The sequence below is a fragment of the Bufo gargarizans genome, chromosome 4, assembly GCF_014858855.1.
Source record: "Bufo gargarizans isolate SCDJY-AF-19 chromosome 4, ASM1485885v1, whole genome shotgun sequence".
Lineage (NCBI taxonomy): Eukaryota > Metazoa > Chordata > Amphibia > Anura > Bufonidae > Bufo > Bufo gargarizans.
In genome coordinates, this window is record NC_058083.1 from 333101824 (window position 1) to 333127014 (window position 25191).

General features: G+C 43.7%; 1 protein-coding gene across 6 annotated transcripts in view; it reads left to right on the forward strand.

Annotated features, from left to right (window-relative positions):
* Nucleotides 1–4682: 4682 nt before the first annotated feature.
* The window catches only part of SYTL3 (synaptotagmin like 3), a 119865-nt gene continuing 99356 nt past the window's right edge, over nucleotides 4683–25191 (forward strand). The window contains exon 1 of one of the 6 annotated variants that reach the window (XM_044290328.1): nucleotides 4683–4795. The gene's annotated coding sequence lies outside the window, so the exon portion shown is untranslated. Of the gene's footprint in view, nucleotides 4817–5205; nucleotides 5272–25191 lie in introns of those variants that run through there. The other 5 variants (XM_044290327.1, XM_044290329.1, XM_044290330.1 and 2 more) reach the window with 5 other exon arrangements.

The window sequence follows — 25191 nt, forward strand, 5'->3', positions numbered from 1 at the left end:
CTCTGCCTGGGTGCTGGGCCTAAATATATGCCAATGGACTGTTGCAGTGGTGGCTGACGTGAAGCCTCATTCTCTGCTATGACATGCAGACTAATTCTCTGCTGACGTGAAGCCAGATTGTCTGTTAGGGGACCTCTCTCCTCTGCCTGGGTGCTGGGCCTAAATATATGCCAATGGACTGTTGCAGTGGTGGCTGACGTGAAGCCTCATTCTCTGCTATGACATGCAGACTAATTCTCTGCTGACATGAAGCCAGATTGTCTGTTACGGGACCTCTCTCCTCTGCCTGTGTGCTGGGCCTAAATATATGACAATGGACTGTTGCAGTGGTGACTGACGTGAAGCCTCATTCTCTGCTATGACATGCAGACTGATTCTCTGCTGACATGAAGCCAGATTGTCTGTTACGGGACCTCCCTCCTCTGCCTGTGTGTGTGCTGGGCCTAAATATATGCCAATGGACTGTTGCACTGGTGGCTGACGTGAAGCCTGATTCTCTGCTATGATATGAAGACTGATTCTCTGCTGACATGAAGCCAGATTCTCTGTTACGGGACCTCTCTCCTCTGCCTGGGTGCCGTGGCCTAAATATCTGAGAATGGACTGTTCCAGTGGTAGGTGACGGGAAGCCAGATTCTCTGCTATGGGACCTCTCTCCAATTGATTTTGGTTAATTTTTATTTATAAAATTTTTATTTTTATTCATTTCCCTATCCACATTTGTTTGCAGGGGATTTACCCACATGTTGCTGCCTTTTGCAGCCCTCTAGCCCTTTCCTGGGCTGTTTTACAGCCGTTTTAGTGCCGAAAAGTTCGGGTCCCCATTGACTTCAATGGGGTTCGGGTTCGGGACGAAGTTCGGATCCCGAACCCGAACATTTCCGGGAAGTTCGGCCGAACTTCTCGAATCCGAACATCCAGGTGTTCGCTCAACTCTACTCACATACTTTTTCTTGCAACTGTTTGTGCCAAATTTGGGGTCCAATGGATCAGCCTTTTGGATACCTTTAGAGAACAGACAAACAGACATAGTGGCTGATAATAGAGAACAACAGGGTGAGTCAGGACAACCTTCCCAGACACCCGTGTACCTATGTGTCAAATTTGGTGTCAGGCTTTTGGATTCCTATAGAGGACAGATAGACAAACAGACTTTGATTTTTATTTTATATACAGTATATATATGCCACGCGACACAAAACGGAAGGTCTTGACCTCTGCAGAATTTGCCTATCCTTGTCTGTAAAACAGACAAGAATAGGACATGTTCTATTTTTTCTGAGTGTGCCACAGAACGGATATACGGATGCACACGGTTGTGCTGTCCACATCTTGGGCAGCCCCACTGAAGTGAATAGGTCCACATCTGACCCGCAAAAAATGCGGATCGGATGTGGACATAACCCACGGTCGTGTGCATGAGCCCTTAGATTATTTCATTAGGTTCTATTCAATAACATTTGACTATGTATGCCTTTTATATATCAGATTACCGTTTATTTATGATATTTGACATTCTTTCAGATATGCTTCAGGGGCTTTTGCCCTTTGTTATTTATCTCATGTACAGGTTCTCTTTTCAGATATGGTGCAATTTACATGATCATTGGGGCACATTTATCAAGCTCGTCTGTTTTTAGGCGTAAAATTAGACAGGGGTATTTTATTTGATTTTCTTTTGTTAAGTATTTATTACAAGTTGCAGTGTGAAGCCCGTGCTGTGGATCGCCATTTGCGGTCCGCAGCCCTTGCCAGTGCACGTCGTGTGCATCAGCCCTTATCCTGTAGAAAGAAGGCCATGCAGAGACACATTATAAATTAGTATAATGCCGTGCGCTCCTGCAAGACGAGCAGTATCCAGAACGGAGGATCACGCTCACGCATGGAGAGTGAACTGAAGATGCTCACACGCAGGTTCATATTCACTTAGATTGGTCTAATTTTTTTGTGCATGTAAAAAGTCACATCTGTGTGGAGAAACCCCAGCCCTGCATTGGAGAAGAAATTAGACTGTTTATGGAACAATTTAAGGTGCAAAAATTTGTAAAAAATGTACTTCCTTGGCCGGAGCATGCGCATTGCGATGCCCATTGCTGGCATGGCATCGCAGTAGCTTATGCGCATGTGCCGCCTAACGGCGTGAAAACTGCAGAAAGGAGGCGGTCCATCGACGCAGGAGAAGAGGAGGAAAGCCGAGCAAGCAAGTGTGACTGCAGACACAGAGAGCCAAGAGAGGTAAATTTATCTGTTTGATCCGTTAGCCGGCGCATGCGCATAAGCTACTGCGATGCCGTGCCAGCAATGGGCATCGCAGTGCGCATGCCCCGGCCAAGGAAGTCAGCGCGCAGGCGCGGGATCTCGCTGAGGAGGGAGAGATGGGCGGGTAGAGGAAGAGGCTGGGCAGGGATAAGAGCCGAAGAGGCAGAGCTGCCTGGGCACCAACGCGGTGGAAGCCGCTCCTGGGCATTTGCGAGCCGTCATTTACATATGCATCAAAGTTAGTTTTTGGCAGTTTTAGTCCACTGAAGCATATAAAGGTACCGTTTTGATCATCTGTGTTGCGGCTACAGCGCTATGGTAACTGTTAAAAAGGGGTAAATGTGCTGACAGACTCCCTTTAAGGCCTTATGCACACAACCGTTGTTTTGGTCCGCATCCGAGACGCAGTTTTTGCGGCTTGGATTCGGACCCATTCACTTCAATGGGGCCGCAAAAGATGCGGACAGCACTCCGTGTGCTGTCAGCATCAGTTGCTCCGTTTTGTGGACAAGAATAGGCAGTTATATCAATGGCCGCAAATTGCGAATTGTACACGGACGCCATCCGTGTTTTGCAGAACCGCAATTTGCGGACAGCAAAACACACAACTGTCGTGTGCATGAGGCCTAAATCTGTGAAAAGTGAGCCTCTGTGAAGATGTCCGGGAAGAATCCGTGTGTGATCTGTGTGACCGTTTTTGCTGTCCGTGTGTCATCCATTTTTCACTGACACTGCTCAGCTGAAAAATAATTTTCAAAGCATCTCTTCCAAATGATCCATAGATGGCATCCATGTTGCATCTGTGGTGTTCACAGACCCATGGACTATAATGGGCGATGGATCAGTGGTAAAAACACAGGCTTGTAGGTGGTAAACCTGTGGTAAAACACGGATGGGTGAGAACGCACATTAAAATGAATGGGTATGTGTGCTGTCATTGGAGAACACGTACCGCACATATCCGTGAATCACTGACATGTGAATGAGGCTTAAAACAGCATTTTTTTAGACTAAACACAGACACAAACACTTTAGTAAATGTGCCCCATTAGTTCTTATTCATAGGGCATGTAGGAGCTTTCTTGAATGCGACCATAGGATGTTTTGCGGTCCACAAATTGTGAATCCGCAAAACACAGATACCGGCCATGTGTACTCCGCATTTTGGAGAATGGAAAGGCCGGCTCCTAATAGAACTGTCCTATCCTTATCCGTAATTCAGAAAATAATAGGACATATGGACACGAAATGCACACAGAGTTATTTCCGTTTTTTTGCGTCCCCTTTGAAGTGAATGGTTCTGCATACATTAGCGCTGGACCTATTGGAATCTGTTTGTTATACTTCAAGTCTGTGGAATGGGCCATACCACCTTCTATGTTACTAGGATATCATTTACATCAGTTTGAGCTGTATCGCTTTCTTCTTGTTTATCCCTTAGAAAAATCTGACAAAAAGAACTAAAAACATTGAAGCAGCAAACTTTGTGAAAAAAAATAATATTTTTTTGTCATTCTTAAAAAACTTTGGTCACAACTGTATGTGCTGAAAGAGGGTCCCTTCCCCAACCTATATGATGGTAAAGGGCCGCGCAACTTTGACTGCAATGGGGTCTGGCAGTGATCAGGCCGATTTCCAGCAGAAATGCTGGGTTTTTAAGCCAGAAGAAAAACATTGCATGCAGCGGTTTATGTCTGACCGAAACCCAGTATTTATGCCAGAGATCAGCCGGATCACCGTCGGACGCCATTGCAGTCAATAGGGATCCGGTGGTGAAGTAGAGGATCCGGCATTGCAGATCCACAAACGGAGATGTGAATGAGGCCATAATTAGTATTCACTGAACTGAAGTGAATACTACTGAGGCTGATGATGCCTCAGACCCAAAGTCACTGGGCCCAGGCCCCCCAGCTACTGTGGACCCGTGCCTGCAGTACTGCCCTGATCACGGCCATGGAGAGAAGGGGCCATGATTGATTTGCTATTGGATGACAAGAAACTTTACAGTAATCCCATCTATAAAGGAACTGCATTGTTATATGTTCCAAGGGCATGGAAGGTGTGTGAAGGCCCTGCAATCTTGGGTGGCACCCTAATGGGGGCCCTTTCTCTTCCATGTATGCCACTGGTATACAGAGAAGTCACAGTCTAGGGCCCAGAACAGGTGCAGGTCCTTTCATTCCACCTTATCACTGTGTAGCCTGCACACCTGGCTATGGCTCCCACTCGGTAGGCCTATATCTGATACACATAATATAGCTACTGCTCAGAACAGATGCGGTTTGGTTTTCCTATTCAGAAAGGGGCTGTAAGGGAAGAATCAGTTCTCAGAGTCGTATCTTGCCCTCTATGCTGCACATGCTGACAGGAAGACTCGGTCCATGTGATAAGACTGCTCAGAGCTTGCTGTGACTTCATTACTAGAACAGTTAATGAGGGCTCCCGGGGTCGTACTGACTGAGCAGGAAGGAAAGGCCATGACGTATTTATTTCCACAGTAAGAAAAGAAAAAAAAAAGTTCTCTTGGTCTGAGAAGGTAAGAATCACTGCTGAGAAGGTAAGAATTAGGGCTTCAGCATATGTTCTGTACCATATATGTTTCAGTAAAGCTCTGAAGCTGTTTAGGTGGCAACGCTGACAGCTGTAAAGGGAAGCCTATGCCATGTTTTATCAGTTATGTCATCACTTATAGGCTCTGCTGGTTTTTCTTTCTCTGTGCAGACCCTGTAAAACCGGTTGCATGACGAAGGAATCTAAGTTTTAATCCTTCTGCCGCTGCCATTGGGGACTTCTCTTAATCTGATCTCTGCACCAAATTCTCCCCAAACCCCTTACCCCTGCTGTCGAATGCTACTGCTAGATCATCACTCAGAGGAGGGACTGGGGAGCATTCTGAGCAGACAGCCCAGGACTCTGCATTTGAAGAGAACACCCCCCACCCCCTCTTGCAGTCACAGCACCAAGGTGATTAAAACATCCATTCCTCAGTCATGCAATATGTATGACCATCAGGTATGTTTAAACTGCTCTCCACGTTGCCTATAGCGCTGTCAGCAGTTTTGAAGGGTCATAACTACTGACAGACTCCCTATAAAATATAACTGGTGCTTTTCACCTGGATTTTACCACATTTTTTAAAATTAACCTTTTGCTTTGTTACATAATAAATAAATAAATTAATTAGCTTTTTTTCACTGCACAGTCAGTATTGGTCTCTGATAGTGTTGAGTGAACTTGTGTTTCAAGTTCGGCGTACAAGGTTGAGTTATGTAAGGATTGTGCTGCGTGGTAGCGGAATCCATAACAGAATTCTTAGATAACCTTGTACGGCGAACTTGAAACACCAGTTCACTCAACACTAGTTAGGGAACCAACCAAGTGCCTGCTCCTGCTGTGAGTGTGCGGTGGTGATTTGAATTGAACCCCTTAGTGACCACTGCCTTTTTACTGTTGTAACCAAAGGGGGTTTTAGCGGAACAACTAGCTTTAATCAAAACTTTAACTTGTCCTGCAAAAAATAAGACCTCATACAAGTGCATTGATGGGAAAACTAAAAAGTTATAGGTCTTGGGATGCGATTTGAAAAAATTTGCGTGGTCACTTTCAATCTAAAGAATTGGTTCACATTTTGCAGTTCTGTAGCATTTTTGTAACTTCAAATTTTGTGTTATTTTACATATGAGGTAACAAATGAGGTCAGTCCTTGAAGGCTATTGTTAATGGATGGGTAATTATGTGCACCCACTACATTCCTGATCATGCAGTGCACATATTCTGAAATTGCAGCTTGATCTATTTAGACATATTGGGAATAGGTTCACATATAGCTTTTATTTTTTTTGTGTGTGGTTAAATGCCAACTCCAGATGTTAGCCTAATGTCTATGGCAGGGGTAGGCAACCTCCAGCGCTCCAGCTGTTGTGAAACTACAACTTTCAGCATGCATACTTCCTCTACTTAGAACATAGAAATGAATGGGGCATGCTGGGAATTGTAGTTTCACAACAGCTCGAGTACTGAAGGTTGCTGACCCCTGGTCTATGTTTTTTTTTTTTTTTGCAACTGGTGTTTGTGTTAATTAGGTAGCGGAACGGATGTGGTCTCATTCATACGGTCGTGTGAATGTAGCCTTATTGAGAGTCAGCCTCATATCCTATCTGTGTCTTTATTAATTGTAGAAATGTTTCAACTTTTTTTTTTTTTTTTTTTCCACAATTGCAAAATGTCTGTGGCCAAAATATACGCTTTTGGTTGCACTGGAAAATAAGTTTAATGTACCCTTACATAACTGTAGACACTTTGCAACAGGATTTGGGGTAAAAAGGCACAATTGTGCAACATCTGCAGCAAAATATACCCTACCGGTGATGTTGGAAAATGTATTTATTGTACAATTAACTGTAGAAGCTTTGCGAAGGGTTTTAAAAAAAATTGCGCAATTGCAGCATCCAGTGCAACTATTGTATTTAAAATATCATCAGCCAATAGATTTTAGGCTTTTTTTTTATTATTATTATTATTATTATTATTATTATTAATTAGGCTGGCTGCCTCCTGCACATAGAGTACTGTATCTTTAAATGCAGATGTGTAAAAGAGTCCATACATATATATGTGATCAGCTCAAGGCCAGTAACACAAAAAATGAATCGCCTTAGGCCTCATGCACACGACCGTTGTGTGCACCCGTGGCCGTTGTGCCGTTTTCCGTTTTTTTCTGCGGCTCCATTGACTTTCAATGGGGCCGTTGAAAACTCGGCTTGTGCACCGTTTTTACACCGTGCCCGTGACCCGTGTTTCTAGGCCGTGAAAAAAATATGACCTGTCCTATTTTTTTCACGGCCAACGGTTCACGGGCCCATTCAAGTCAATGGGTCCGTGAAAATCACGGATGCACCCAAGATTGTCATCCGTGTCCATGATCCGTGTCCGTTTTTTCCTATCATTTCAATGGCAAACTTGACTTAGAATTTTATTTCATTTTTCATGTCCGTGGATCCTCCAAAAATCACGGCAGACCCACGGAAGAAAAAACGGGCACGGATCACGGTACAACGGAACCATGTTTTGCGGGACGTTAAAAAATACGGTCGTGTGCATGAGGCCTAATCCTAACACTAGTATTAAAACCTGTCTTTCTTTATCCAGTAATTCAGTCTAACTAACTAAATATATTTCCCAATCTTAACACTGTCCCTATAAGGCCTTTAATTGTGACAAACTTGTCCTGTCACATCAGCTCAGAATGGCATTTCTGGTTGGGACCTCACATACAGCCTAAGGGCTCATTCACACAACCATAAGATCGCGGTGCCCGTGCTGCAGACTGCAAATAGCGGTCCACAATGCACAGGCACTGGCCATGTAAATCCTGTGTTGTGGTGTGGACCCATTTACTTGAATGGGTCCGCAAAATGCAGCAAAACATAGGACCATGCCTCTGCTCTGCAAAAGACAGGACATGTCCTATCTCTCGCCGTATCTTGCAGATCGTGGACCTGTTCAAGTCAATTGGTGCAAATGGGGTGCACATGGCCAGTGCCCGTATATTGCGGACCCGTTGTTTGCAGTCTGCAGCACGGGCATGGAGCCCTTAGAGACAATTCAATATCATCCCTTCTGATTGGCTGTGAGGCTGACTGCCAGGCATTATGCGCAAGCCATGTCCTGTAATCAATCCTCGGTTTCCCTCACTCGCATACTCAACTTGATATGTAAAATAGCGGGAACTGTTTTGTGCGATTTGTTTAAATTAAATCATCAAAACTATATCTTAGTTTGGAAGAATTTTTTTTTTGTAAAGTTGATCATAAATTTGATTTGTTTGACATCAATTCCCCATCTCTAATTAACAAATTAAGTAAAGGAAAAAAAGGAGAAGAAAGGTAACTCCACATATTCCCTGCTTAGGCCAAGTTCACACTTCAGTTATTTGGTCAGTTATTGTGAGTCCTCACAGAGAGAATCTATAATGGAAAGATCTGCATCTGCTCTGTGTTTTTGATCCGCACCTGGTTTTGGCTCACAATAACTGACCAAATAACTGAAGTGTGCACACGATTGCGCTGTATTTTGCGGTCCGTCCATAATAGAAATGCCTATTCTTGTCCACAAGATACGGCCAAAGATAAGACATGTCCTATCTTTTGCGGAGTGGAGGCACAGATCGGAAGCCCATGGAAACACTACGAAGCGCTTCCATGGACTTTCGGGTCTGTGCCTCCACACGGCATGTCCTATCTTTTGCCGTATCTTGCGGATCACCAACACATTCAAGTAAATGCAGAGTGCACATGGCCAGTGCCCATACATTGCAGACTGTTACTGCTCTGTGTCTCTGCTGTCTGCATCAGGTCTTGGCTGTCATTCACGGAGCGGATGTCACGCACGGCATCTGCTCGTGTGAAACAGCCCTAATATATCAGTCCAAATGTTATTAATACATACTCGGTGTATGTGTGTGTATAATAAAAATATATTCACACACAATACTAATTGTTTAGGTACACACAGTCATATTTGAAGTAGCCATGTTATGGCTTCTTTACTTGGAAATATGACTCAACACAGATAATCAAAGGACTCAATCTAATGTGGTTACGCTATGACTGATGTTTAAATTGCCATGACTGATATAAATAATGAAAATCAGACATTATATAGAACACGACAATCTCTTTCTAACAAAGTTAGAACCAGCCCTGTACCCCACATGGACCCAGAGCTCCCCCATTCATTACTTAATTAATTTGCATGAGGCCTAAGGGTGCGGCCGTGCTATGGTCCTGTACTGCTGCAGTCATAAGGGCTGCAGTGGCTTCTAATTAAACCAATGAGACTGCATTGTTCAGTTGGTCTGAATTGTTAATGGTCGTGCGGCCTCACGAACATGTATATTTCTATACAAATTAAACATGAGGGAGTGAAATTATAACTAAGTAAAAAGAATATCTCACAACTGAAACATGTATGCCAGAAAGTAATTTACAAAAGTAACTAGTTTTTAATGCCAAATTATACTAAAATAACATTTAATGGTGGCACAACCCCTTTAACAAAACAAAACACAAAATCCTAACACGTTTCCCCAAGGTGCCCTAAGTTATTGCAAAAGTTGATGCAACCCAACATTCACAAGAAATCCAGCAGGGTAGAGGTGAAGGTATGGGTTTGCAATGTGACCCCATTTACTTTCAGCAGTGCAATATTGTGATCTTTGGTCAAAGTCAGTGTATAGCCCTAGCCCAAGGCCTCATTCACACGGCCGTTGCCCTGCCGTGGCCGTATTGCAGCCTGCAAACAGCGGCTCCGCAATATGTGGGCACAGACCGTGTGCTCCCCATATCACGGATGCGGACCTATTCACTTTAATGGGTCTGCAATCCAGAGCTGCGGAGCGGAATTGAGGCACGGAAGCACTACGGCGTGCTTCCGTGGCGTTTCTGTCCGTGCCTCAGCACCGCAAAAAAAATAGAACATGTTAAATTTTTTTTGCGGTGCGGACGGATCACGGACCCATTTAAGTTGAATTAGTCTTGATCTGTCCTGGCACGCCTCACGGACGTTGCCCATGCATTGTGGACCACAAATTGCGATTTCCCAGTGCACTGAACGGCCGCACAACTGCCGTGTGCATGAGCCCTAAGAGTATGGCTACAGACATTCTGGGCAGAACTCGTGTCGTGCCCAAGTAGTGCAGTGTAGAGAGCTGCCTTATGAATAAATGGGGTCACAATATGACTCATATGTTTGCTGCCACCCAACAGCAACACGCGAATCACAAAAAATACAACACTGCTGGATTTTTGGTAACTCATGTAGCAGCTGCAGCAAACAAGCGAATCTTGCTGCAACCCCATTAATTCCTTGGGCAGCCCTGCTATACTGCGATAAATAAGTGTTTGGCTACACAAAGAAAGAGGACCTTTCACCTGGAAAAACATTGCGAACTAAGTATCTTCGTTTTAGCTACCTATTCATCAACTTTGCGAATTCTAGCAATCATATAGGAAAGTTTACTATAGAGACAGCTAAGTTTAATTCGCTATGCGATTATATTACTTAGCTTTTTTTTTTATAAATAGAATAATTATAATAATTATCAGGTATTATAATTATTCTATTTATTTTAAAAAAAAGCTAAGTAATATAATCGCATAGTGAAATAAACTTAGCTGTCTCTATAGTAAACTTTCCTATATGATTGCTAGAATTCGCGAAGTTGATGAATAGGTAGCTAAAACGAAGATGGAGAATATCTTCGTTTTGTGGAATAGACAAATACATTCGTTATCTTCGTTTTGTGGAATATGACGAATACATTTGTCATATTCGCAAATTCTACCAAGCCATTGAAGCCAACCATAGTAAACCAGGTCCAAGTTGAAATCGCAATGCGATTAATATAACTCGAAATAATCGCATTGCGATTTCAACTTAGCACTGCTATATTCCATATTAGGCTAGAATTAACGAATATGGAATATAGCAGTGCTTAAGTTGAAACCGCAATTCGATTATTATAACTTGAATTAATCGAATTGCGATTTTCAACGTAATTCTCAAATCCGACAGTACATTCTAGTATATGGAGACGTTCCCATGGTGATGGGGACGCTCCATGAGCACGGAAGTCGGCAGAAGCGACAACGGGCACTGACTGGAGCATTAAAACAAAAAAATAAAAAATATTCGATTTTGCAAATATATAGCACTATATTCTAAATATTCACAAAATCTCAAAATCGCGATATTCGAGAAAACAATTTGCAATTTGAATATTCGCGCTCAACACTACAAAAGAATACCAAAAACCAAACCATGTATTGAGAACATCAGATACTAGATACTTGCTGACTAGCAGTAGACATCTATTTTATAGTTATTAAAACCCCCCAAAAAACAAATGCAAACTCTTAATTCCATCCACTGTGGGTAGCATGAACACATATGGATTTTGGCGCGGAAAAGCACAGAAATCAACACACAGAAACTTGTGTGGAATTTCTCCTACAGAACCTGTCCCCATGTGCAGGTAGCCTTCAAGGTTATATTCGCACATTTGTTGCATAAATTCCTGAAAATGAAAATCAGTTCTGTTCATCTGAATGGAGTTACTTGACTACAAGCCCTGATTTCTGTAAGCCCCATTCAGTTGAAGAAATTTCTTCAACAAATCTGTGTAAATATACCTAAATCTGCTACTATTTAAAGTAATTGAAAACAATAGTATAATCGTGTGCACAATAATGATTGCACAGACATATTAGGCAGGGGAGTAGCTAGAACTGACTGAGCCCCACAGCAAATTTTTGTACTCCCAACAATGACCAGTCTGGCGCCACATGAGTGCATATCTAAGAGTGGGTTTATATCACATTTTTGCCATCCGTTCGACGTATACGTTGGGAAAACAAGGGATACAAAAAGTTGCACACCACTCTTTTGTATCCTGCAGAGTCTAGTAAAAAAAACAAAAAAAAACTTTCTTTTATTTCTTTTTTACACAATGGAATGCCACAGTATGGTATCAGTAATTTTTGGGATAAGTTAAACCGATGGCAAAAACGGGTTGTGAACCAACCCTTACGTGCCCCCAAAAAAAGGACTAGTACACAGAGGGGCAGAAAGTGGAGGCCGCCATGTACTGTATGCTTTAGTACAGAATGCTGGCAAAGCACACAGCCTGGTTCTGGTGGTCAGGGGTTGTGTTCCCCAAGGTTCATTTACTCTTTTGGGAAATACAGGGCACACTACAGTATAATATACTAGAATCTACAGTTTATTCTGTAAAGATATTAGCCCTACCCCTGAATAATAATACATTTAGTGACTATACATTATCAACATACAGAGACTAAATAATACTGTCATACTGGATAATGGCTCATACCATGACTGGATAACAAACACTGTAACATTATAGCGCCATACAGTGACTGAATAGCACCACCATACAGTGACCGGATAGCACCGCTGTACACAGAAGATTTATATGCTACAGTGATCATAAGATATTACTGAAACGGTGGTACTGTACAAAATAAAAGTTACATATAAAGCCAAAGTATAACTTTTTGTGGATCCAAAATCAGTAAAAAATAAAATAAAATAAACACTGCAGATGACCAGATTACGTTTTTTAACATACCTTGGAAACATGAAAGCTGGAATCTGCTGAAGTGATATGTAATCTTGTGCAGATCAGAAGGCTTGGCAGCTTGTAGAACATAACATCCTGCCACACTTACAAACTATAATTTCTGTAAGTGATCCCATCTTGCTGGATATCTAGCAGCAGAACCACCATTTACAGCCTCTTATCCCTGCAGCACAGAATGTAGATTCAGCTAGATTGTATTTGGGACGTAGCCCATTAACTATTGCTTGTCTGAATAATTCATAGAAATGTTCTGCATCTATAATCTTACTCTAAGAAACACATGGCCAAATGTATAATTGCCAGCAATCAAAAATAGGCAGAATGCACTTTAACGTATCTACATAGACTATATGTGCCACACTAAATATGTTATACTTGTTAGGGCTCTATGGTACACTATAGATTTTTTGGGACCAAGACTTTTGTAGCATTTTTGCCTAAAGTGTGTTACCACTTGGTGTTTTTTGTGTACCATGGGTGGACTGGTCATAGACACTACAGGAAAATTTCCCATGGGCCAGGGGGCGCTCCAAACCCTCCGCCAACAAGGTAGATAAAAATCTGATGGTTTCAGCATTAATGTAGGAGCATCAGGCACTTAAGCACTTGGTTGGTGGCCACAGGCCCCCTCCTGAATTCAACTGTATGGCCGTCCTCGGGCAGTTTTTTGGTCTGTTGGGGTGGTATTTTGTTCTGCATTGCTAAACCCCATCTACTTCTGTTGTCCCTGTCTACCTGTATTGGCCCTTCCTACTTGTGTTGCCTCATTGATTTGGACCTACCTACACATGGGGCCACTTTAGAGAGTTTTTCCATGGCCACTTTAGGTTCCCAGTCCATCCCTACATGTCACTTCCTCTGTAGAGCTGTGAGGGGAAAAACATTGGTAAAAAAATGCCTTGTAAAAACTGTCTATTTATTTATTTTTGTATGGGAGAAAAATGCCAGGCAATGGAGACAAAAGAAATGCCAGACCTAGATGATGATGCAAAAAAAACAACATTTTGACCCACAAAATGTTCCCTGAATTGTAACAAAACACCACAAAAAATGCCTGTTTGTCCTGCTTTTACCTGCTCAGTGGTGGTTACAACCTTGGCCATGTGGCTGTATCCACGGAACTCACGACAAATGGAGTCATGGTTGTCTCCACATTTAATTTCCCTCAGACAATAATCTGAGAGTAAGGCTACATGCACACGGCCATTGTTTTGGTCCGCATCCGAGACCCAGTTTTTGCGGCTTGGATGCGGACCTATTCACTTCAATGGGGCTGCAAAAGATCCTTTGAGTTCCGTGGTCTGCACGTTTTGCGGACAAGAATATGCAGTTATATTAAAGGCTGTCCATGCCATTCTGCAAATTGCGGAACGCACACAGACGCCATCTGTGTTTTGCGGAGCGCAAAACGCACAACGGTTATGTGCATGTAGCCTAAGGATACCGTTAGGTTGGCCGTACACATTACATGGGTTGACTGATATCTCTACTGCACCCCCTCTTATACATGCATGCTGATCTTGTACAGCCCTACAGGACTAACTACACACTATGCAGCTTTAAATATACAGTATCTAGAACAGCCATTTTCAGTATACTGTTTCACTGTAGAAACATACCTGTATGCCTAGGACTCTCGGTAACCTGATTATACTAGATTAGTAAACAGAACACATTTAGTTTGGTGCTGGCTGCCCAGACAGGCATTTTCAGTGCATACTTTGGTGACTGGCAACTATATAGGAATGACGTACAGTGCATCTGGAAAGTCTTTAGACCCTTTCACTTTTTTCACATTTTGCTGAAAACAAGGCAAATCAAATTTTCCCCTATCAATCTGCAATATTTTATTAAAAAGGAAAAACTAAAATTTTGCGTGGACATAAATATTCAGACACTTTGCTATGATACTTGAAATTTTGTTCTGGGGGCTTCCCACTTCTCTTGATCATCTTTGAGATGTTTCTACACCTTGCTTAGAGTCCACTTGTCCAATCAACTGAATTTACTACATGATTTGCAAAGAGCCAGCCTTGTCTATATACTGTTAGGCCTTTGCCAACCAGCGTTCCTCCCGCAGCGAGTCCGCATCGCAGCACCAGGCCTAACCTCCCAGCACTGACAGGATTCACTGGTAGCATTATGCCAGTGTTATCCAATACATTCCAGAATGGTAAGTGTTACATTGCATCAAAAATCAATATAATGTAACCCCTAGAAGCGCTGGGAGGTCAGGACGGGGGCTGCGTTGCGGACTTGCTACGGGAGGAACTCTCGTCTGCAAAGGGGCCTTAGTGTTCACAGTTGACCATGCATATCAGAACAAAAACCAAGCCATGAGTAGGAAAGCACTGCATGTAGAGCCCAGAGACATGATTAAGTGGGGACACAGATTTGGAGATAAAAAAAAAAAAACATGTGTATATACAGACGTGGACAAAATTGTTGGTACCCTTTGGTCAATGAAAGAAAAAGTCACAATGGTCACAGAAATAACTTTAATCTGACAAAAGTAATAATAAATTAAAATTCTATAAATGTTAACCAATGAAAGTCAGACATTGTTTTTCAACCATGCTTCAACAGAATTATGTAAAAAAATAAACTCATGAAACAGGCATGGACAAAAATGATGGTACCCCTAACTTAATATTTTGTTGCGCAACCTTTTGAGGCAATCACTGCAATCAAACGCTTCCTGTAACTGTCAATGAGACATCTGCACCTCTCAGCAGGTATTTTGGCCCACTCCTCATGAGCAAACTGCTCCAGTTGTGTCCGGTTTGAAGGGTGCCTTTTCCAGACTGCATGTTTCAGCTCCTTCCAAAGATGCTCAATAGGATTGAGGTCAGGGCTCATAGAAGGCCACTTTAGAATAGTCCAATTTTTTCCTCTTAGCCATTCTTGGGTGTTTTTAGCGGTGTGTTTTGGGTCATTGTCCTGTTGCAAGACCCATGACCTGCGACTGAGACCAAGCTTTCTGACACTGGCTAGTACATTTCTCTCTAGAATTCCTTGATAGTCTTGAGATTTCATTGTACCCTGCACAGATTCAAGACACCCTGTGCCAGACGCAGCAAAGCAGCCCCAGAACATAACAGAGCCTCCTCCATGTTTCACAGTAGGGACAGTGTTCTTTTCTTGATATGCTTCATTTTTTCGTCTGTGAACATACAGCTGATGTGCCTTGGCAAAAACTTCGATTTTTGTCTCATCTGTCCACAGGACATTCTCCCAGAAGCTTTGTGGCTTGTCAACATGTAGTTTGGCATATTCCAGTCTTGCTTTTTTATGATTCGTTTTCAACAATGGTGTCCTCCTTGGTCGTCTCCCATGTAGTCCACTTTGGCTCAAACAACGACGGATGGTGCGATCTGACACTGATGTTCCTTGAGCATGAAGTTCACCTTGAATCTCTTTAGAAGTCTTTCTAGGCTCTTTTGTTACCATTCGGATTATCCGTCTCTTAGATTTGTCATCAATTTTCCTCCTGCGGCCACGTCCAGGGAGGTTGGCTACAGTCCCATGGATCTTAAACTTATGAATAATATGTGCAACTGTACTCACAGGAACATCTAGTTGCTTGGAGATGGTCTTATAGCCTTTACCTTTAACATGCTTGTCTATAATTTTCTTTCTGATCTCTTGAGACAGCTCTTTCCTTTGCTTCCTCTGGTCCATGTCGAGTGTGGTACACACCATATCACCAAACAACACAGTGATTACCTGGAGCCATATATATAGGCCCAATGGCTGATTACAAGGTTGTAGACACCTGTGATGCTAATTAGTGGACACACCTTGAATTAACATGTCCCTTTGGTCACATTATGTTCTGTGTTTTCTAGGGGTACCATCATTTTTGTCCATGCCTGTTTCATGAGTTTATTTTTTTACATAATTCTGTTGAAGCATGGTTGAAAAACAATGTCTGACTTTCATTGGTTAACATTTATAGAATTTTAATTTATTATTACTTTTGTCAGATTAAAGTTATTTCTGTGACCATTGTGACTTTTTCTTTCATTGACCAAAGGGTACCAACAATTTTGTCCACGTCTGTATATTATTTTTTAACCACCTCCCGACCGCTGTACGCACCGATGCGTCCGGGAGGTGGTTGTTTAGTTCCTCCTGGACGCATCGGCGCGTCCTCTCGCGAGACGCGAGATTACGTCACAGCCGGCCCGCGCATGCGCATCGCGGGCCGGCATTTCGCAGAAGACTATTTCGTCAGCAGCCTGCCGGCCACGATCATTGGCTGGCAGGCTGCTGATTTTTAAAAAAACCAATCAGCAGCCATATAACCCCACATATTAGTAAATATGATGGGGTTATATGGCTGCTGTGCTCCTCTGCTCCTTCTTTTGGTCGGTTGGTTCCAGCAGAGGAGCACATCTACTGTGAGTACCCACCACACCACATTTAGCCCCCAGATCACCCCAATTAACCCTTTGATCACCCCTTTTATCCCCCCCTGTCAATCACTAGTGAAAGGAAAAAAGTGATCAGTGCAAACTGTCACTTTTTTTTTTCACTGTTATTGACCGTTAGGTTTTAGGTATAGTTTAGGTCCCTTGGTTAGGTAGTTAGCGATCAGTTAGCGCCCACCGCACCGCAGTCCGTTATTCGCTGATTAGCGTATCGCTAATCAGCATTTGTACTTTTATAGTATCTGAAAGTGATCAAAACTGATCACGGTCAGATCTATAATAGTACTAGTGTCACTTTAGTTCGCCCTCCACCCAAAACGCAGTGTTTGCCCGATCAGGCCTGATCGGTCGCCCACACGTGCGTTTTCCCACGCCCGCCCCACCGCAGTGACAAAAAAATTATTTTTTTTTGATCACTGCACATTCACTTTACACGCACTGCGGCGATAAAAAAATCAGTTTTGATATTTTTTATCAACCGCAGCGGCATCCGGTACTTCGCTAGCCTCCCATTTGTAAGACAGGCTTGCTTTTTTTTTCTTGGGTAGTCTCAGGGAATACCCCGAAATTTAGTTGCCCACATGTCTAACAGGGGGTATTCTTCTGAAGAGGCCTACAGGCTTCTGACCCAGTCGGATGAGGAGTGGGAACCCTCATCTGATGAATCCAGCGGGTCAGAATACGAACCTGTAGAAAGCAGTGGCTCTCTGACCCAAAGTTCGGACGAGGAGGCTGAGGTCCCTGATAGCACCAGGCGTACCCGGCCCCGTGTCGCTAGACCGCAGGTTGCGCAGGATCCGCTTCAAGAGCAGCAGAGTGGGGCTGGTGCTGTCGGATTACGTGGTGAGGCATACACCAGCAGCCCAGCCCTTCCTGGACCTAGTACCAGCACTGCCGTACAACCTGGTGAAGTAGCAAGCACCAGAAGGGCAGTTGAAGCTGGTACGGTGGCACGTGCAGTAGTGACCCCGTCGCAGCCACCGCAAAGACGTGCCCGTAGAGCCCCTAGAATCCCAGAGGTGCTGGCAAACCCTGATTGGCAGTCCCCAACTTCAGCCGCACCCGTAGTTTTCCCTTTCACCGCCCAGTCTGGAGTTCGGGTTGAGACAGCTCAGATCGATTCGGCCCTGGGATTTTTTGAGCTGTTCTTGACTGCGGAGCTTTTAGACTTAGTCGTGGCAGAGACAAACAGGTATGCCACACAATTTATCACCGCTAACCCGGAAAGCTTTTATGCCCAGCCTTTCCGGTGGAAACCAGTCCAAGTTTCCGAATTTAAAACTTTTCTGGGCCTCCTCCTCAACATGGGCCTGACAAAAAAGCATGAATTGAGGTCATATTGGTCCACGAACCCGATTCATCACATGCCCATGTTCTCTGCTGCTATGTCCAGGACACGATTTGAGGTCATCCTGCGTTTCCTGCACTTTAGCGACAACACCGCCTCCCGTCCCAGGGGCCACCCTGCTTTTGACCGGCTCCACAAAATTCGGCCCCTCATAGACCATTTCAACCAGAAATTTGCAGATATTTATACCCCAGAGCAAAACATCTGCATAGACGAGTCCCTAATACATTTTACCGGGCGCCTTGGCTTCAAACAATACATCCCAAGCAAGCGCGCCCAGTATGGGGTCAAATTGTATAAGCTCTGTGAAAGGGCCACAGGCTATACCCACAAATTTCGGGTCTATGAGGGAAAAGATCAGACCCTGGAGCCGGTCGGTTGCCCTGACTACCTGGGGAGCAGTGGGAAGACAGTTTGGGACTTGGTGTCACCCTTATTCGGCAAGGGGTACCATCTTTATGTGGACAATTTCTACACAAGTGTGGCCCTCTTTAGGCATTTGTTTTTAGAACGGATTGGCGCCTGTGGTACCGCGCGAACTAGTCGCGTGGGCTTCCCCCAACGGCTCGTTACCACCCGTCTTGCAAGGGGGCAGAGGGCCGCACTGTGTAACGAAGAACTGCTCGCGGTGAAATGGAGAGACAAGCGTGACGTTTACATGCTCTCCTCCATTCACGCAGACACGACAATACAAATTGAGCGAGCAACCCGTGTCATTGAAAAGCCCCTCTCAGTCCACGACTATAACCTCCACATGGGAGGGGTCGACTTCAATGACCAGATGTTGGCTCCGTATTTAGTTTCCCGACGCACCAGACGCTGGTATAAGAAGGTGTCTGTATATTTAATTCAATTGGCTCTGTACAATAGTTTTGTTCTCTACAGTAAGGCTGGGAGAACTGGATCCTTCCTCAAATTTCAGGAAGAGATCATTGCGAACCTCCTGTATCCAGGAGGTTCCGTGGCCCCATCCACCAGTGTAGTTAGCCGTCTACACGAGCGACACTTCCCCAGTGTCGTTGCTGGTACCTCAAACCGACCGCCACCCCGAAAAAAATGTCGTGTCTGTAGCAGGAGTGGAATAAGGCGTGACACCCGCTATTTCTGTCCTGACTGTCCCGACCACCCTGCCCTATGCTTAGGGGAGTGTTTCCGAAAGTACCACACACAGGTACACCTAGCATAGGGATCACATCTCACCAGGATAGGCACACAGGGCTATTAGGGCCCATTCACTCACAGCTGCTGCAAACGTCTCCTTTCACATGGGACAAAGTGCATAACGCACTTCGCCACATCTTTGGGCGATTTGCGCTTTGCACATTGACCCATGGGGAAGGAGAGGTTTGTTCTATAAAGGTAAAAAAAACAAAAAAAAAAAAAACAGGTAAGCAACAGGTTAATGTTTAGTTCCAAAAGTTAAAGTTACATGTTCTGTTCCAAAGTTAATAAAATTATTGCGTTGTGGCCTGGTTTTTTCATTTTTTTTTTTTTTTTTTGTCTTTTTACCTTCCAGGTGGACCAACCGATCGACCAGCTGCAGCACCGATGTGCCTTCTGACAGAAGCATTGCGCTGCTGTCAGATTACACTCAAGTCGGTGTATGCGGCGCTGCAAGACGGGATTTTCTCCTCTGCAGTGACAGATACGTTTGCCGAGGCATACGAGCTGAGGAGGAGGCGGCGTTCCTATGCTTTGGCAAGCACTTTGTATATATATATATATATATAAAAAAAAAAAATCCCGGCAATGATTTATTCATCCACATCGATTGATGCGAATGGAGAAATCTGGTTTGCCAGGGCATACGAGCTAAGTGGGTATGGATGTAGGGCGGAGCTCCTATGTCCTGGCAGACGCCTTTCCCCTCCATTTTTTTTTTTTGGCAGAGATTTTTTCATCCACATTGATCGATGCGAATGAAGAAATCTGTGCCGTTCATTTTTTTTCTTTCAGCCCAGAGGCTGAACGGAAAAAAAAATCTCATTACCTGTATGCTCAATATAAGGAGAATAGCAGAAACTCCTAATGCTGGCCATACATGTAATGATTGCGGAGACCCTCAAATGCCAGGGCAGTACAAACACCCCACAACTGACCCCATTTTGGAAAGAAGACACCCCAAGGTATTTGCTGAGGGGCATATTGAGTCCATGAAAGATTGAAATTTTTATCCTAAGTTAGCGGAAAGTGAGACTTTGTGAGAAAAAACAAAAAAAAATCAATTTCCGCTAACTTATGCGAAAAAAAAAAAAAATTCTATGAACTTGCCAGGCCCCTCATTGGATACCTTGGGGTGTCTTCTTTCCAAAGTGGGGTCACATGTGGGGTATTTATACTGCCCTGGCTTTTTAGGGGCCCTAAAGCGTGAGAAGAAGTCTGGGATCCAAATGTCTAAAAATGCCCTCCTAAAAGGAATTTGGGCCCCTTTGCGCATCTAAGCTGCAAAAAAGTGTGACACATCTGGTATCGCCGTACTCAGAAGAAGTTGGGGAATGTGTTTTGGGGTGTCATTTTACATATACCCATGCTGGGTGAGAAAAATATCTTGGTCAAATGCCAACTTTGTATAAAAAAATGGGGAAAGTTGTCTTTTGCCAAGATATTTCTCTCACCCAGCATGGGTATATGTAAAATGACACCCCAAAACACATTCCCCAACTTCTCCTGAGTACGGCGATACCAGATGTGTGACACTTTTTTGATGCCAAGGTGGGCAAAGGGGCGCATATTCCAAAGTGCACCTTTCGTATTTCACCGGTCATTTTTTACAGATTTTGATTGCAAAGTACTTCTCACACATATGGGCCCCTAAATTGCCAGGGCAGTATAACTACCCAACAAGTGACCCCATTTTGGAAAGAAGACACCCCAAGGTATTCCGTGAGGGGCATGGCGAGTTCCTAGAATTTTTTATTTTTTGTCGCAAGTTAGTGGAATATGAGACTTTGTAAGGAAAAAAGAGAAAAAAAAAAAAATCATCATTTTCCGCTAACTTGTGACAAAAAATAAAAAATTCTAGGAACTTCACATGCCCCTCACGGAATACCTTAGGGTGTCTTCTTTCCAAAATGGGGTCACTTGTGGCGTAGTTATACTGCCCTGGCAATTTAGGGGCCCAAATGTGTGAGAAGTACCTTGCAATCAAAATGTGTAAAAAATGCCCTGCAAAATCCGAAAGGTGCACTTTGGAATATGTGCCCCTTTGCCCACCTTGGCAGCAAAAAAGTGTGACACATCTGGTATCGCCGTACTCAGGAGAAGTTGGGGAATGTGTTTTGGGGTGTCATTTTACATATACCCATGCTGGGTGAGAAAAATATCTTGGTCAAATGCCAACTTTGTATAAAAAAATGGGAAAAGTTGTCTTTTGCCAAGATATTTCTCTCACCCAGCATGGGTATATGTAAAATGACACCCCAAAACACATTCCCCAACTTCTCCTGAGTACGGCGATACCACATGTGTGACACTTTTTTGCTGCCAAGGTGGGCAAAGGGGCGCATATTCCAAAGTGCACCTTTCGGATTTCACCGGTCATTTCTTACACATTTTGATTGCAAAGTTCTTCTCACACATTTGGGCCCCTAAATTGCCAGGGCAGTATAACTACCCCACAAGTGACCCCATTTTGGAAAGAAGACACCCCAAGGTATTCTGTGAGGGGCATGGTGAGTTCCTAGAATTTTTTATTTTTTGTCGCAAGTTAGTGGAATATGAGACTTTGTAAGAAAAAAATAAAAAATAAAAATCATCATCATTTTCCGCTAACTTGTGACAAAAAATAAAAAGTTCTATGAACTCACTATGCCCATCAGCGAATACCTTAGGGTGTCTACTTTCCGAAATGGGGTCATTTGTGGGGTAGTTATACTGTTTGGGCATTGTAGAACCTCAGGAAACATGACAGGTGCTCAGAAAATCAGAGCCGTTTCAAAAAGCGGAAATTCACATTTTTGTACCATAGTTTGTAAATGCTATAACTTTTACCCAAAGCATTTTTTTTTTTTGCCCAAACATTTTTTTTTTATCAAAGACATGTAGAACTATAAATTTAGCGAAAAATTTATATATGGATGTCGTTTTTTTTTGCAAAATTTCACAGCTGAAAGTGAAAAATGTCATTTTTTTGCAAAAAATCGTTACATTTTGATTAATAACAAAAAAAGTAAAAATGTCAGCAGCAATAAAATACCACCAAATGAAAGCTCCATTAGTGAGAAGAAAAGGAGGTAAAATTCATTTGGGTGGTAAGTTGCATGACCGAGCGATAAACGGTGAAAGGAGTGTAGTGCCGAAGTGTAAAAAGTGGCCTGGTCATGAAGGGGGTTTCACCTAGCGGGGCTGAAGTGGTTAATTTTGCAGTGCTGAAAGGTTCTCGAGAGCACAGTGGCATCCATAATTCTTAAATTTAAGAAGTTTGGAAGAACCAGGACTCTTCCTATAGCTGGCCGCCCCACCAAACTAAGTCATTGGGGGGAGAAGGGCCTTGGTAAGAGAAGTGACCAGGAACCCAATGGTCATTCTTTCTGAGCTCCAAATCTCCTGTGTGCAGATGGGAGAAACTTCCAGAAGGTACCGTTCCTGTACCATTCAGTTTGCCATTTCTCCAATCTACTTTATGGTAGCGTGGCCAGAAAGAAGCCTCTCCTCAGTAAAAGACACATGAAAGTTTACAGAAAATCACCAAAGGACTGTCAGACTGAGAAATAAGAATCTCTGATCTGATGAAACCAAGATTGAACTTTTTGGCCTCAATTCTAAGTGTCATGTCTGGGAGAAACTAGGCAATGCTTATCACCTGCCCAGTACCATCCCTGTAGTGAAACATTGTGCTGGCAGCATCAGGCTGTGCGGGTATTTTTCAGCAGCTGGCACAAGGAAACTGGCAATATTTTGTCACACAGACATTTTTGTGATGTTCTTACTACTTGGGAATGCCGAGGGCCAAGACATTGGGCCTGACACATTTACTAACTTGCCCTTGAAATCAGGCATAAAAGTGGAGTAAAAACTTCTCCAGTCAGTAGTCTTTACTTCAGGTGCACAGAGGGGCACCTCATCTTAAATAAGCGGTCATATTCTCCAACTGACTAGCAGCAAACATCTGGATGCTGCGATTTAACCACTTGCACATGGCTGATAAAATGTCACAAAACTTTACCTTGTTTTAATAATGTGAGCATGGATGTTGATATGAAGAAATTGTTGCAGTAAAAATTATTTTATATGTTTAGCTTTCTGGTGGTCCTGGCGAGATATGCTGTGATGGCTGAACAGCCTGATAGGAATGGAGTGCTGGATCACATTCCTCCATCCTGTTCATGTCAGGTTGCTAAGCCATGACACCATATCGCACACAGGATTGCATTATTTCTATCTATTGTAGAGCAGAGTTTCTGCTCTTCAATAAATGGTAATGGAGCAATCATACATAAGATCTTGAGTTCAGCAATTTAAGAAGCTCTGCAAGTGGAGGCAACCTGTCCTAGTCAGGGTCTAGGACAAGTTGCTGGGAGCTATTTGTTAGTGATTCCCAGAAAATCCCCTTAACTGGCAGTTGTACTATCCAAACGCAGCCACAGGTTGTAATGGCGGTTTCTGACCACTGATGTTCACCTACTCACCGCCGGGGTCCCGGGATCCATGTTCGGGCAAGCACTGTCCTCCCTGGCTGCCTCCGTCATTCTTCGCGTCCGGCCGCATTAAGGGGCCGGTAGCAGCGGTGATCTGCTTCCGGTGTCTTCCCATTTACTGCCTTGGTTCTGGGCTTTGTCATTGCAGATGTTGTCCTTTCTGGAATCTGCTCCATGGTTTCCTTCCGGTTTGTGTTCGCTCATCACTACTCTCGGTTCATGCCTGAACCACCTGAGAGACAGATCCTGAAGAACAATTGTTCAATACTTGTATCTAATCGGGCCTCTCCATAGCAACAAAACCCAGATGCTCCAGGCCTTGGCTTCCTGTACATACACACAAATAAAGTTTATGCATTTTACACTCCCATTCTGTACCCCATTTTAGTGTAAATCTATAACCATGTATCTGCCTTTAAAATTACCTATTACAAATTATAGTTTGTATTGACAATGATGGCAGTAATGATCTTTGCTAAAAACGAAAGGTTACAAATAACAGTGATGATTTTTGCTAAGAATGAAACTGCCATACATTTGTGAGGCTACGTGCATATCTGCGCTGTGAAATACGACAGGCTATTCTGGCAACTTATTCGCCGTCCCGCTGCATACCGCCAGATCCACATTGACTACAGTGGGATCCAGCGGGTATACGGCTGCTTTTCCTCATAAATGCCAGAGTGGGAGCTGCTTCCTACAAGCAGAATTCTGTTCTGGCTCATGGGGGGGATTTGGCTTGAGGATTGAATGTCACCATTATGTTGTCCACATGTCCTAATAGTGCATATGGATAGAGGTTGTCTCCTGAAGCTTGCTATCTCAAACCAATTAAGCGTGGGGGGGTCCTGAAATAAATCGATACCCATCCTTCACATTTTGTGGGGCTGACTTCCGGCACCCCAGCAGCCTACCAGCCATTTGAAGTGGCCACAGCGCTTGGGTGAGCACTGTGGCCCCCTTATAGTATATGGACCACAGCATTGTACATTGTGTAGCAGATGTTCTCCCAAAACTTTGCTGCTGCTAATGTTAAAGGAGTTTTGCATTTTTTTATTTTTTTTTAACTTGTGATCTATCCTCTGAATAGATCAGCAGCATCTGATCGGCGGGGGTCCGACACCCAGGACCTCTGCCGATCAGATGTTTGAGAAGGCAGCAGCACTGCAGGCCCAGTGACGTCACGACTACTATCCATGGCCTGGGTGAACATTCAAGTGAACAGAGCTTAGCCCTGCCCAGGCCAGTTGATACTAGTCGTGGCGTCACTGGGCCAGCGGTAAACAGTAAGAAGGCCACGGCGCTCCTGGAGCTCCGCTGCCTTCTCAAACTGCTGATCGGCAGGGGTCCGGG